The sequence below is a fragment of the Bubalus kerabau genome, chromosome 10 (assembly GCF_029407905.1).
Source record: "Bubalus kerabau isolate K-KA32 ecotype Philippines breed swamp buffalo chromosome 10, PCC_UOA_SB_1v2, whole genome shotgun sequence".
NCBI lineage: Eukaryota > Metazoa > Chordata > Mammalia > Artiodactyla > Bovidae > Bubalus > Bubalus kerabau.
Genome location: NC_073633.1, coordinates 21,225,603 through 21,240,873, shown reverse-complemented (window position 1 = coordinate 21,240,873; position 15,271 = coordinate 21,225,603).

The following is a 15,271-nucleotide window of genomic DNA, read 5'->3' as shown; positions in this document are numbered from 1 at the left end:
GGCCAGAACATTCTCTCTGTACCTGAGGGTCACAGGTCCCAGTGGGTAGAAGGGAAGAATGTCTCAGAATGCTCCCCTCCACTCTTGGCTCCTGGGAGTGAAGGCCAATGTGAGGCCCATTGCTGAGAAGGGGAGACCATCTCAGAAAGGCTCTTCTACCAAGAGGTTCTGGGCACAATTGAGCATGGGGAGACGACCAAGACTCACTTCGGGTCCGGAAGCTCCCAGTGGAGGCCAGGGAGAGACACCTGACCTGTGAAAGTGCAGTTGGGAACACATCCTTCGGCTCTGAGTGCTGGTGCCTCCACCCTGCCTGTCCCCGCTGCGGCTGTCCTGACACAAAGACGCTCACAAGCCTCTCCACCCCGAGCCTCTCACTGTGCATGCTTGTCTTTGCCTCGCTACTGCCTCCCACCCCACCACCGCTCCCCTCTTGCACTTTCCACTTTACGGAACCTCAGCCCCGACTCAGCCCTACTAAAGCCATATCCACTGCCATATCCACCTCTCGCGACTCTGCAGATGATTCCTCTGCACTTGAAGGTTTGGGAGGCCTCTTCGAATCTTTGGGGAGGAACCCAAATACTGTACACACTCCAATTTCTGTCTCTAATCCCCCAAGATTGCCCCTACCTCCTCATCAACAAAGTAGCAGAAAACCTCAATACCATTTTCCTGTGGTGGTTTAGTTGCTAAGTTGTGTCTGACAGTTGCAACCCCATGGACTGTAGCCTGCCAGGTTCCTCTGTCCATGGGATTTCACAGGCACAAATACTGGAGTGAGGTTGCCATTTCCTTCTCCAGGGGACCTTCCCAACTCAAGAATCGAACCCAGGACTCCTGCATTGCAGGGGGACTCCTGCACTGCAGGCCGATTCTTTCCCAACTGAGCCACGAGGGAGGTCCCATTTCCCAAGCCGTTTTCAAAGTCACCCCTTAACCATTCCTGCAAAAATCCAGGCTCATACTGATCATAGCATTTGCAACTCTTCAGTGCTCCTGTTTGCTTGTCCGCACAGCTAGACTGGTTTCGCTGACTGAAGACAGTGCCCAGGACATCATTGACCCAGGGCAGCACCAGTGAATAAAGGCTGAGCTTTCCCTGGCTTGAGGTTATCCTGATTCTCAGGGCAAGTGTGCTGTCCTGAGGCTTGTCCCTGAAGCCCAGAGAAAGGGTTGGCTTTTGAAGGTCTTCCAGCTTGGTCACCCTGCCTTTGCTCAAAGCAAGATCTTTGAAACAAACAGAGAGGGCATGGTCATCAGAAGCCAGAGTTTCTGGCCAGAAACCAAGTTTGTGGTTTCAGGTCACATCAGATGATGTGCAAATGTCCAGGCCATTTGTAACAATGGCAGAGCCATTCACTCTCAGGCCTCTCTGAGTCACTGCCCATCCCTATTCCCCACCCCTAGGCAGCCCCGACCCCAGCAGAGGCAGTGACTGTCCTAAATCATAGGGTCTGCACCAAGGAACACATACAGAGAGCTGGAGGTGGAAGCGTGATCGGTAAGACTTAAATATTAAAAACTGGCCATGGACTCTCCCATGGAGATGGGGTGTACATTTTTATTTTTCAAGAACACAGTGTTGGAGAATGAACTATTTTTAATATAAAGGATAACAAACAAACATGAGGAGCCTTATTTTATTTGCACAGTTAGGCATCATTTGATGTTTTTGTGACAACAGTAAGAAATGTACTCTATAAAATGTACCATACTCGTGAAGTGTTTTTAAATATTACACCAAAACTGGAACTCTTGTATTTGAAGAGACGTCTATCCTTGGCCCCTCGTTTGATAGATGGGACAGTGAAGGCCCATAAAGGCCACATAACTCACCATGAGTCACAGGGCCTGAGCCGACATTGCGACTCACACCTCCCCTTCCCCAAACCCATACCACAGCCTCCGTGAAGGAGCCGCTTAGTGGGCAGGACTGAACGGTACTGTCTCAAGGATTACTATCTAGGGGATGAGGATTCCTGCCTCTTCTTTAAGAGGACTGGTGAGGAAATTCCTCATGGAAGGGCCATGGCCGACAACAGTCATGGAAACAAGTACCCTGCCTTAAGAACATTCTAGAACACACCCACCCATCTTACCCATATTTCCATCCATTCACCAGCCACCCATTCATCCATCCATCCATTCACCCACCCACTCATCTCTCCAGCCATCCTTCCATCTACCAATCCATCCCATCAACATTTCTATGGAGAGACCCCAACATATGCCAGGCATGGTTCTAGGTGTAGGATGCAAAGGTCGGTAAGACACGATGCCTGCCCTCTCCACAGTGTGCTCAGCCAGCCGGGAGACAGTCACATAAACTGACAACTGCCACTTCGTTGGGTGTGTGTGTGTGTGTGTGTGTGAGCCACTCAGTCCTGTCCAACTCTGTAACCCCACGGACTGTAGTCCATCAGGCTCCTCTTCAGGCAAAAATACTGGAATGGGTTGTCAGTTCCATCTAGAGGGGATCTTCCCAACCCAGGATCAAACCCAGCTCTCCCACATTGCTGCTGCTGCTGCTGCTAAGTCACATCAGTCGTGTCCGACTCTGTGCGACCCCATAGACGGCAGCTCACCAGGCTCCCCCGTCCCTGGGATTCTCCAGGCAAGAACACTGGAGTGGGTTGCCATTTCCTTCTCCAATGCATGAAAGTGAAAAGTGAAAGTGAAGTCGCTCAGTCCTGTCTGACTCTTAGCGACCCCATGGACTATAGCCCACCAGGCTCCTCCATCCATGGGATTTTCCAGGCAAGAGTACTGGAGTGGGGTGCCATTTCCTTCTCCGTCCCACATTGCAGGCAGATTCTTTTACCATCTGAGCCACCAGGGAAGCCCAAAAGGAAGGCATATACCAGCAGATTAATGCTAATGCCCATAACTTGGATGAGATGTGTGAAGGCACAAACCAGAAGATGCCACAGCACACAGTAGAGTGGAGTCAGAGCAAGGCTTCTTGGAAGGAGTGAGCCAAACCAAGGCCCGAAGAACAAAGAGGTGCCGTGCCCAAGGGAGGTGGGGAGCAGAGTGTTCCAGGTAGAAGGAACAGCATGTGCCAAGGCCCAGAGTAAGAGGCACATCCTCCTTCATCTCCCTCCCCCAACCCGTCTAGTTCTCCCTTTTGCCCTGATCTAGCTACACTCCAGCTTGTTGAAGTCCCCATTCCTGCAGCCTCTCGTTGGCCAGTCCCCTCCTGTGCAGAAACCAGGCTCAGATTCAGGCCAAGCAGGCTGGTGAAACTCAGGAGGAGGGACCTGCAGAGGCCAGGGTTCTGACCTGAGCCAGGAGGAGGAAATATTAGGGGGTGAGCTGCAGTCCAGAGGGTTGAGACTGCCTGTGTTGAGCCCCAGGCTCTAGGTCCTCACCTCAACTGACATGCAGAGACCGGGGTTCTGTGCACTGGAGCAATGGACATGACCTGGGTCGCTTATCTGGTGCATACAGTTGTGTAGGATGTTAAGCTGCACATCTGTCCCTACCAGTCCTCTGCTTGGAGCCCCTCGATGGCCCTGTGCCCAGCACTGTGTCTGAACTCCTTAACTGGTTCCCAGCTGCAGCCCTGTACCTCTGGAGTCACCTTTCACACCAGTCACACATGCCTCCAATGCCCTGAGAGGCCACTCTCTGATTTTAGGTTACTTATGTGTTTCTCTTCCAGCCAGGAATGCCCTGCATCTTTCTTTGAACCCCTGTTCACTCGACTTTAGTTTCACTTCAAGGGAGCCCTTCCCTAGCCCCCAACTCCTTTAGTCTAAACTGGCTGTGTCTCCTTTGTGCTGCTTGGAGTGTCTTCTGCCAGCTCTCTGGGGAACGTACTATGCATGGTGCATCATGGCTGTTAATTTAATGGTATCATCCTCTCCTGATGTCCACCTGGAAGTGAGCGGGGATTGCATCTCATATCTCTGGTACTCAGTATGTAGTACATGCTCAGGAAATGTTAGTTGACTGAATCAGTGAGTGTGGGATGAAGATAATAGCTATTCTTAATAGAGGACTTAGTATGTGTCTGCCACTTCTTTTTAAGCATTGTGTAATTCCAAACTCATAACTGTCCTAAGAGGTCAAAGCTCTTACTATATTCATTTTATAGATGATGTCACTGAAGTTCCAAGATCACACAGCTTGTAGTATTTGTACAATACTGATGCTGCCTGGACAGATGAACGAGTAGATGGATGAATGGGTGGGTGGGTGGTGGGCCATTAGGATTGATTCAGAAACTTGGAAAGAACTGACCCCACAGGTAGAGCAGGGGATGAGTGATCTCGAGATGAAGAACATAGGAAGGAGAGACAGAAGACAGAAATGTCCCCTGCCTGGCTTAGGCCTTCCTCACATCCATTAGGGCATGTCTGTCAATGCCCAGAAAGCTCCACAGCATGCTCACTCTGACCCTGACTCCGAACTCCCTTCCCAAGCAGATCAGCCAGCGCAGGGCTGATGGCTCAGAAGCGGGCCCTGGAGGTCTCCTGCATTACTGAGGCCAGGAGCAAGAGTGAGATGGGGCTGTGGTCTTGTCTCTCCTGGATATCACAGAGGGAAGCTACCCATGCAAGTGTTTGCTGGCAATAGCTGACAAGACTCGGAAAAAGCAAGTCTGGAATGTCCAATACTGGCAAATGAAACAGCAAGCTAATTAGGATTCCCTTTAACCATGTGGACAGACAGCCATGTTGGATAAAATCAAAGTAAAACGGGCATTCCCTGGAGCTCCAGTGGTTAGGAATCAGCACTTTCACAGCCAGGGCCCGGGTTCAATACTCTCTGCTCAGGGAACTAAGCAAGCTGCATGGTGCAGCCAAAAATAAAAAGCAAACAAAACAATTTTGATAGCCTATCATGAAAAAAAGGGGACTCATTTAATGTCATAGATAAAAGACTTTAAAGGTAGAGTGGAAGCTCCCAAGTTCAGAACACTACATAAATTCTAAAAAGTGGACAGAATTTTATAAAGAGGAATGGGAGGTTTTAACAAACCACTAAGAGAAATTGGTAGATCAAGCTGAGAGAGAAATTAATATGAATATGGAAGAGTTGAACAACATAATTGAATCACAGAACCCTACAACCAACTATTGAAGAACACAGCTAGAAGATCTAGTTTCATCAGTCAAAAGAAATAGATAAAGACATTTCACAAAATTCAACATTCATGATTTTCCTTAACGTACCAAACAAGGAATAAAAGAAAATGTCTTTAATGCTATGATGGACAGCTAAACCAGATGAGCAGCAACCCAATAATAGATAAAAATTAAGTTTTAGAACCATGATTTCAAAGTCAGCAACATAACAAGAATCCTCTTATTACTGTTTCTATTCAACATTGGGCTGGAGGCTCTACCAGCCTCCAGCTGGACAAAATAAAACAATAAAAAAAAAATGAATGCAATGATTGAAATGAAAGAAACAACTATGATTATTTATGGATAGTATGACTATATATGTAGAAAATATACAATTAAAACAAATAAGAGAGTTTAACCACATTGCTAGATCTGAAATCAATATTCATTAATCAATAGCATTCCTATTCATAAGCAATAACCAATTTCAAAGCATAAAGAAATAAAAATGCTTTTACAGATAGCAACAAATATGACCTATGAGTAAAATTAAGTAAAACTACACAAGACCTTTTTGAAGAAAAACATTAAATGTTACAGAAAAATGTTGCAGGTCTTTTTTAAAAGACCTGTGCAGATCATAAGCTATACCATATTCATTGATAAGAAAATTCAGTATCATCTTTAAAGCTCTGTTTCCCAGCAATCAGTTTATAATACCATATCAAACAAAACCCAAAGAGAATGATTTCTATGTAATTTGAAAAGCTAATACTAATATTTATCTGAAGAATAAAGGACTCAAAATAGCAACTATAATTGTGAAGAGGAAAAAGAAAGGAGAGCTTGTCCTCCAGATAGCAAGACTTATTAGGGACGTAAGGCTACAGTCGGCAGGCAAATATGCTCTTGGTGCGCATATAGACAAATGGACCAATGGAACAAAACAGAGTCTATAAATAAGTCTCCATAGAGATGGAAAGTGTCTGTGACCTAGGTGCCAGTATGTATCACTGAAGAAAAGAGCTTTTAGCAAACAGTTCTGGGACAGTGGACCACAGTAGACTATCTTTATGGGGAGAAATGGACCTCTGCCTTACTCAGCGTACAAAAAGAAATTCCAGTGGGATTAAAATCCTTAAACGTTTAGAAATCCGAGTAGGGAAAGGATCATTGAACAAGATACAGAAATTGAGAACTATAATGAAAAAATTAGAGGTCAATTTGACTGTGTTAAAATTTAAAACACCTGTACCACTAAAGATGCCATCAAGTTACAAAGCATGAAAAAATACAAATGTGACACCTATTACTGATACAGAAATAGTAACTGGAATAGGTAAACGATTCTTCCAAATTGGCACATAGAAGTAAACAACCCAGAAAAACGGGAAGAAATAGGTGATTCACAGGAGAAGCACAAATGGCCAGGAAGCAGGTGAAAATGCCCCATCCTCATACATCCTCAGGGAAGTGCAAATCCAAAAGCCAAAGCAAAAGAGAACAACTCGTTCCCGTTGGATTGGCAAGTTTTGAGTTTAGGAACATGCAGCTTCCATGAGGATGTGGAATGACTAGTATCGTCAGACACTGTTTGTGGGAGCATAACTGGGTCACCCACTTCACAGAGCATTTGGCAACAGCAAAGTAGAAGCAACACAACTCTATGACCTGATAATTCTGCTTCCAAGTACACACGCTGGAGAAACTCTTACACAAAGAGATACATGCAAAGATTTTTCATTGCCCCATTGTTTGAAGCAGCAAAAATAACTGTAAATAACCAGTAATGCAATAACGCATTATTGGAGGAATGAATAAAGAAAAATCTATACATTTTTGTATAAAGAAATTGTATGGAGGCTTTAAAATGTATGAGCTAGATCTGCATGCATCAACTTGGATAAATTTCAAAAACACAATGTTGTGTGAAAAGAGCAAGTTGCAAAAGGAAATATATGATATGATACTATTTATGCCAAATATAAATCCACACAAAACAATTCTAAATTTGAGTATACACATCAAACTATAAAAACGCAAGTGGAAAGAACACAGCCTGCCACCAGGATGTTGGTATCTGTGAGGAGGGAAGGAAGGGAGAGGAAGGTGGGAGTTTGGCTCTATCCATCATCACATTCTGTTACCTTTAAAAAAAGATCCGAAGAAAATCTCAAAATATTCACATTTAAAAAATCTATGTGGTTGGACTTCTCTGGCGGTGCAGTAGATAAGAATCCACCTACCAATGCAGGAGCCATGGACTTGATCCCTGGTCCAGGAAGATCCCACAAGCAGCTAAGCCCATGCACCACAACTGCTGAGCCTGTGCTGTAGAGACCCGGATCTGTAGCTACTGAAGCCACGTGTCCTAGATCCTGTGCTTCACAACAAGAGAAGCCACCGCACTGAGAAGACCTTGCACCACAGCAAAAAGTGTCCCCTGCTCACCACAACTGGGACATAGCCATTTTTAAAAATCTATGTGGTAGTTTTAGTAGTATCAATTAGAAAAGACCCTGATGCTGGGAGGGATTGGGGGCAGGAGGAGAAGGGGACAACAGAGGATGAGATGGCTGGATGGCATCACCGACTCGATGCACATGAGTTTGGGTGAACTCCGGGAGTTGGTGATGAACAGGGAGGCCTGGCGTGCTGTGATTCATGGGGTCACAAAGAGTCGGACACGACTGAGCGACTGAACTGAACTGAATATCTTCTATATGTTTGAAATATTTCATAATTGAAGACTAAAGAAAGAAAGCCAGAAAAATCAGGACTTGATAAGGTTCACCATCGTTTCTGGTGACTAAGAGGGGAAATATGGGTGTGGGGTGGGGGGGATAGGTGCACGTGCCCAGAGGCAGAGGAGCACAGCCCCAAGCTCACCATGTCACCTTGGCTATGTCACCAGACCTCTCCAGATCTTGGTCTTATCTATGGAGTCATGCTTGAAGGCTGGGTGAGCAATCCCTGGATCTTCTCCGGCCTAGATTTTTTGTGATTCTAATGATTCTATAGATTGCATGGGCAACTATCTCATGCAGAGACATCATGGATTGAATCCATTTGGCTTTTTATTAGGAAACATGCCAAACATACAAAAGTAGAGAAAACAGTATCATGAATCTCCATATACTTATCATCCAGCATCAACAGTTATCAGCTCAGGGTTAACCTTGTTTTATCCCTAGACCCCTTCTATTTATACATGACCACCGGAATATTATGCAGCAAATCCCAGACATTTCATCATTTAACTAGTAAACATTTCAATATCTCCAAAAAGTAAAATCTATTTTAAAAATATATCTGTGATATTTATACCACTAAGCCACCCCAAAACTTAACAGTAATATTCAATGTCATCAAATGCCCACTCTGTATTTGAATTTCCTCAATTGCCTCATGATTTTTTTTTTAAACATTGTATATATGAATTAGGATCCCAAATAAAGTCCATACAAAGTGATTATAATTGATATGTCTTATAGTTTCCTTCTTCATATTTCCGTGTCTCTCTCTCTCTCTCTCTCTGACATACCTGCACATACATACACACATTAATGTATTGAAGAAACAAAATTATTTGTCCCCAAAGCTTCTCATATTCTGAATTGTGCTGATCACTAAATTGTAGTTAGATCTTGGAGCCTGATTAGATCCAGATTTCATTGGGAGTTGCGGGGGGGCCGAGGAACAGCAAGAGTATCTCATTGACCCATTAGGAGGCAGGTACTATCTAGATGTTTCTCTTTCTGTCTGATAGCAGTCATGGATGATCATTGTCTAGATGCATGAATTCATTAGGGGGTACAAAATGTGGTATTTTATTACTCCTTCATCTATTTGCTTGGATACTGCTATAAAAAGAAACCACCCCTCATGAACCATTTGGTTATCTTGAGGTAGAGTTTAAATGCAAGATAAATACCTACTTATTTTACTTTATTTTTCAGTTTTCAAAGTAATAAGCTAGTTTCCTAGTATTCTCAAAGATTTTCTTCTTTTAAAATATCACTTTTAACTTGTGGATTTGTAAATATTTGATACATTTCAGTCAAATGGAGTTATCCTTGAAAGTGAAAGTTGCTCAGTCATGTCTGACTCTTTGCAACCCCATATAACCCTATATAGTCCATGGAATTCTTCAGGCCAGAATACTGGAGTGGGTAGCCTTTCCCTTCTCCAGGGGATCTTCCCTACCCAGGGATCAAAACGGGGTCTCCTGCATTGCAGGTGGATTCATTATCAACTGAGCTATCCTTATTGCTTCTCAAATCATCCTATTTTAGACAACTTCTTGAAGACACCTTCTGAGTCTTTTTGATATGCCTGTGGTGGTCTTTCGGAGAAGGCAATGGCACCCCACTCCAGTACTCTTGCCTGGAAAATCCCACGGATGGAGGAGCCTGGTAGGCTGCAGTCCATGGGGTCGCTAAGAATCGGAAACAACTGAGCGACTTCACTTTCACTTTTCACTTTCATGCATTGGAGAAGGAAATGGCAACCCACCCTAGTGTTCTTGCCTGGAGAATCCCAGGGACGAGGGAGCCTGGTGGGCTGCCGTCTATGGGGTCACACAGAGTTGGACACGACTGAAGTGACTTAGCAGCAGCAGCAGCAGTGGTAGTCTTTGATAGCTTCATTGCTTACTAGTACAACATTCTCATCTTGTACATTTTCTGTCTGAAATCTGGAGTCAGCCATTTCTCCAAGAAGCCCTAGTTCCTTTTAGTGGGAAGTAGTATTTAGAAGCCATACTGGGAGTTAGCTTGATGCTAATGGATTGGTCACTGTATTTAGCTCCTTCCAGTAGCAGAGATAGGATATGTGTGTGTTTGTATATTTGTTAAAGATAAAATACATCATGAAATCTACTGATAGCTTTTCAAGTATAGTTAATTTACAATGTTGTACCATTCAAGTGTATAGCAAAATGACTCAGCTATATACATATATTATATATATATATATCACCTCCAATAGCTTTGTTCATAGTGATACTTCCTAAGGCCCACTTGACTTCGCATTCCAGGATATCTGGCTCTAGGTGAGTAATCACACCATCGTGATTATCTGGGTCCTGAAGATCTTTTTTGTACAGTTCTTCTGTATATTCTTGCCATCTCTTCTTAATATCTTCTGCTTCTGTTAGGTCCATACCATTTCTGTCCTTTATCGAGCGCATCTTTGCATGAAATGTTCCCTTGGTATCTCTAATTTTCTTGAAGAGATCTCTAGTCTTTCCCATTCTATTGTTTTCCTCTATTTCTTTGCACTGATCACTGAGGAAGACTTTCTTATCTCTCCTTGCTATTCTTTGGAACTCCGCCTTCAAATGGGTATATCTTTCCTTTTCTCCTTTGCTCTCACATCTCTTCTTTTCACAGCTATTTGTAAGGCCTCCTCAGACAGCCAGTTTGCTTTTTTTGCGTTTCTTTTTCTTGGGGATGGTCTTGACCCCTGTCTCCTATACAATGTCATGAAATTCCGTCCATAGTTCATCAGACAATCTATCAGATCTAGTCCCTTAGATCTACTTCTCACTTCCACTGTATAATCATAAGGGATTTGATTTAGGTCATACCTGAACGGTCTAGTGGTTTTCCCTACTTTCTTCAATTTAAGTCTGAATTTGGCAATAAGGAGTTCATGATCTGAGCCACAGTCAGCTCCTGGTCTTGTGTTTGCTGACTGTATAGAGCTTCTCCACTTTTGGCTGCAAAGAATATAATCAATCTGATTTCAGTGTTGACCATCTGGTGATGTCCATGTGTAGAGTCTTCTCTTGTGTTGTTGGAAGAGGGTGTTGCTATAACCAGTGCGTTCTCTTGGCAAAACTCTATCACCCTTTCCCTGCTTCATTCTGTACTCCAAGGCAAAATTTTCTAGTTACTCCAGCTGTTTCTTGACTTCCTACATTTGCATTCCAGTCCCCTATAATGAAAAGAACATCTTTTTTGGGTGTTAGTTCTAGAAGGTCTTGTAGGTCTTCATAGAACCATTCAACTTCAGCTTCTTCAGCATTACTGTTTGGGACATAAACTTGGATTACTGTGATATTGAATAGTTTGCCTTGGAAACGAACACCTGACCTGCCTCTTGAGAAATCCGTATGCGGTCAGGAAGCAACAGTTAGAACTGGACATGGAACAACAGACTGGTTCCAAATAGGAAAAGGAGTATGTCAAGGTTATATATTGTCACACTGCTTATTTAACTCATATGCAGAGTACATCATGAGAAACGCTGGGTTGGACGAAGCACAAGCTGGAATTAAGATTGCTAGGAGAAATATCAATAACCTCAGATATGCAGATGACACCATCCTTATTACAGAAAGCAAAGAAGAACTAAAGAGCCTCTTGTTGAAAGTGAAAGCAGAGAGTGAAAAAGTTGGCTTAAAGCTTAACATTCAGAAAGCTAAGATCATGGCATCTGATCCCATCACTTCATGGTAAGTAGATGGGGAAACAGTGGAAACAGTGGCTGACTTTTTTTTGTGGGGAGGGGGTGTGGGGGGTGGGTCCAAAATCACTGCAGATGGTGATTGCAGCCATGAAATTAAAAGAGGCTTGCTCCTTGAAAGAAAAGTTATGACCAACCTAGACAGCATATTAAAAAGCAGAGACATTACTTTGCCAACAAAGGTACGTCTAGTCAAGGCTATGGTTTTTCAGTAGTTATGTATGGATGTGAAAGCTGGACTATAAAGAAAGCTGAGCACCAAAGAACTGATGCTTTTGAACTATGGTTTTGGAGAAGACTCTTGAGAGTCCCTTGGACTGCAAGGAGATCCAACCAGTCCATCCTACAGGAGATCAGTCCTGGGTGTTCATTGGAAGGACTGATGTTGAAGCTGAAACTCCAATACTTTGGCCACCTGATGCAAAGAACTGACTCATTTGAAAAGACCGTGATGCTGGGAAAGATTGAAGGCGGGAGAAGAAGGGGGCAACAGAGGATGAGACGATTGGATGGCATCACTGACTCTATGGACATGAGTTTAAGTAAATTCCAGGAGTTGGTGATGGACAGGGAGGCCTGGCGTGCTGCAGTCCATGGGGTCACAAAGAGTCAGACATGACTGAGTGAACTGAACTGAACCGATATAGATATATAATATGTATTCTATATTTTTTCTCAGATTCTTTTCCAATACAAGTTATTACAAGATATTGATATGGTTCCCTATCTACTGATACTTCAAATTCAGAGTTGTAGGTTTTTACTTAACCTCATTGATCTTCTACCTGAATTTCCTTTCAAAGTAGATTAAATTTTAAGTGGTTTACATCTAAGTAATTATGATGTTGAAATCCTTCTCTTGTTCTCCATGTGTCGCTTGCCTCATTCTCCAACCTGACTGTGAACTTCCTGAGGGCACAGATCAAATCTGGTTTGCTCTATACTCCTGGCTCCTAACAGAGTACCTGTCCCATGATATGTGCTTAGTAAATAGTTACCGAATGCCTGAAGGAACCATGCTTTCAACATAAAGTTCCCTCTCCTTAAATAGAGAAGTAGAGTGAATGGAAACTGAAAACTAGCTCAGAACTTTAAGCCAAGCCAATCCAGCCACCCACTGATTGAATAGATACACAGACAGAGCATAGCCAGTGTCAGAGGCTAGGGACTGACATGGAGTACAAAGAGAATTGTTCATGCTTCAAGCAGTGTACTCATCAGTGGGGAAACCAAACTTGAACAATTAGAGCAGTTATAAAACTGTGTTGTTAATAAGTAGTATGGACAGCATATTATGGGGGTGAGGAGGATCAGGCAGCTCTAAGAGGGTCAGAACAGGATATCCATAAAGGAGATCACATTTGTCCCAAGTATTTAAGGATGAACAGGAGTTGTGGGTTGAGAGAAAGAAAGGCATTTTAGACACACTGGCCCTTGAGTGGCCTGCCCCTCTGTAGTGATGAGCTAGTTTGCTCCTGGATGGCTAAAGGTTTTACAGATCCCTTATGCTGGGGCTGGAGGCTACTCTTTGGAGCAATAGTCCCCAACCTTTTTGGCACCAGTTTTCCCCACCCTGGGGTGGGGGTGGTTTCGGGATGATCCAAGCACATACATTTATTGTGCACCTTATTTCTATTACATCAGCTCCATCTCAGATGATCCGGCATCAGGTCCCAGAGGTTGGTGACCCCTGCCTGGAGGACCCTCAGGATCTCCCATGAGGGCAGGCACAAAGTATGAGGGAGGAAGGAGGAAGAGAGGGAGCCCACAGGCCTGAGTCACTTTGGAGAGCACAGCAGAGAGGCGGCCCTCTCTGCAGAGCACTATTTGGAAACCAGTGCCAAGTGCTGTGCATGCATGATGTAGATCAGCGTGTCAATGAAAGTTATTTGCATTTAAGCTTGTTTGGGGACATACTCCCTAGTCCCTGGGAAGCCCCAAGGACCGATGTTACCAGTTGACTCACTTTTATCAGGGTGTAATACCTGCCTCTGACCCTGCTGGCCCGGTTCCAGGACCTACAGCTGTCAGGCCTCTGAGCCCTGCCCCCAACAAGGGCAGAGCTACCCTGCTGACACAGCACCCTCTGAACCCAAGGATCAAGGAATTGCAGTCATTTGTAAATTATCATCTGGTGATTGGTGCCCTGGTTTACTAAAACTCACCAGGCAGGGAGTTACTTCGTAGTTATTCTTTAAATAAATTCACTTTTAAAGCTTAAATATAAGCATTTAAGAGAGAAGCTTTATATCATTCTCCTAAATGGGACAGAGGAGCCTGGTGGGCTGCAGTCCATGGGGTCGCGAAGAGTCAGACACGACTGAGTGACTTCCCTTTCACTTTTCACTTTCATGCATTGGAGGAGGAAAAGACAACCCACTCCAATGTTCTTGCCTGGAGAATCCCAGGGACGGCAGAGCCTGGTGGGCTGCTGTCTATAAGGTCGCACAGAGCTGGACACGACTGAAGTGACTTAGCAGCAGCAGCAAATGGGTATCACTCATCTTTTAAAAAAGGTCTCCATACTACTAAATGTAATGTCAACAAATCTAACCACACCTCTTTTCTAGTCCTCCTGACTCCCTCTTTGTTACTTGAAAGGGAAATGGGGCGGTGTTTGAGAGGTGCTAAGGACTCATCAGCATCCTCGAGAATTAGAAAGAAAAACTTTCTTGCTCTGTGGGCAATGATTTTCTTTTTCTTTTGATTGAAGTATAGCTGACTTACAATGTGCTAATTTCTGCTATACAGCAAAGTGACTCAATTATACACATATATACATTCCTTCTTTATATTCTTTTTCATTATGGTTTATGCCAGGAGATTGCCTATCATTGGCAATGATTTTCAATGCGTCTTCACCTTGCTTAAAAAGAATTCTCCCCCAACCAGATCAAGTCCATGACTCCCATGACAGATGGAGAAACTGAGGCCCCAAGAGCACAAGTGATTTGGAATGGAAGTTCCACAGAACACTGGACTCTCTGTGTCCCTCACGCAGCCCCAGTCAAGACTGAAACTAAAACCTAGGTTTCTTGACTCTGCGTGTCTTTTGCATCGCAGGCTCCCCGACCACGTCCCCCACCTCCAACACCTCTCCTCATCTTCCTCTTTTGGTTCTACTTGGGGAATTCCAGGGACTGCTTTCCGGGGAAGGGTGATGTGGTCCCGCCTGGACCTCGCTCTTGTACCATGTCGCCAAGGTTCCCCGGTGGCTGACTGCTTGGGGTCGAGGTGGCCTGACACGGGATGTGGAGAGGGAAGGCGGCAGCCCCATCTTCTCTGTCTCTGGCCTCAGCAGTCAGCAGCTCCGAGCCTCACCCTGGGCCATCAGCCCTGCCCTGTCTGACCTGCCTGGGAGCCAGAGAGGCAGCACAGAGCGGGCTTGTCAGCCATGGACTGAGTGGCCCTCATGGCTGCAGGAGAGGTCTGGACTGGCAGAAGCAGGGTTGCTACCCCTTCAGCTCCCCTCCCTCCCTCTTCACTCTCACAGTGACCTCTGTCCCAGCCTGCGGGCTTGGTTGTGTGCTCTCCTGAGCCAGTCTTTGTGAGGCAGCCACTGTGTCAGCTCCTGTTTGGGCCCCTCATCCACATTCAAGCTTCTATCCAGTCAGCCCTGAGACTCCAGAAATGCACAGGACCTGGCCATTGCTCACCCGTTGCTACCGGGATTGCAGGTGGGAAACAGACCTGTCCCCAGGTGACCCCAACATTCTGTGGTC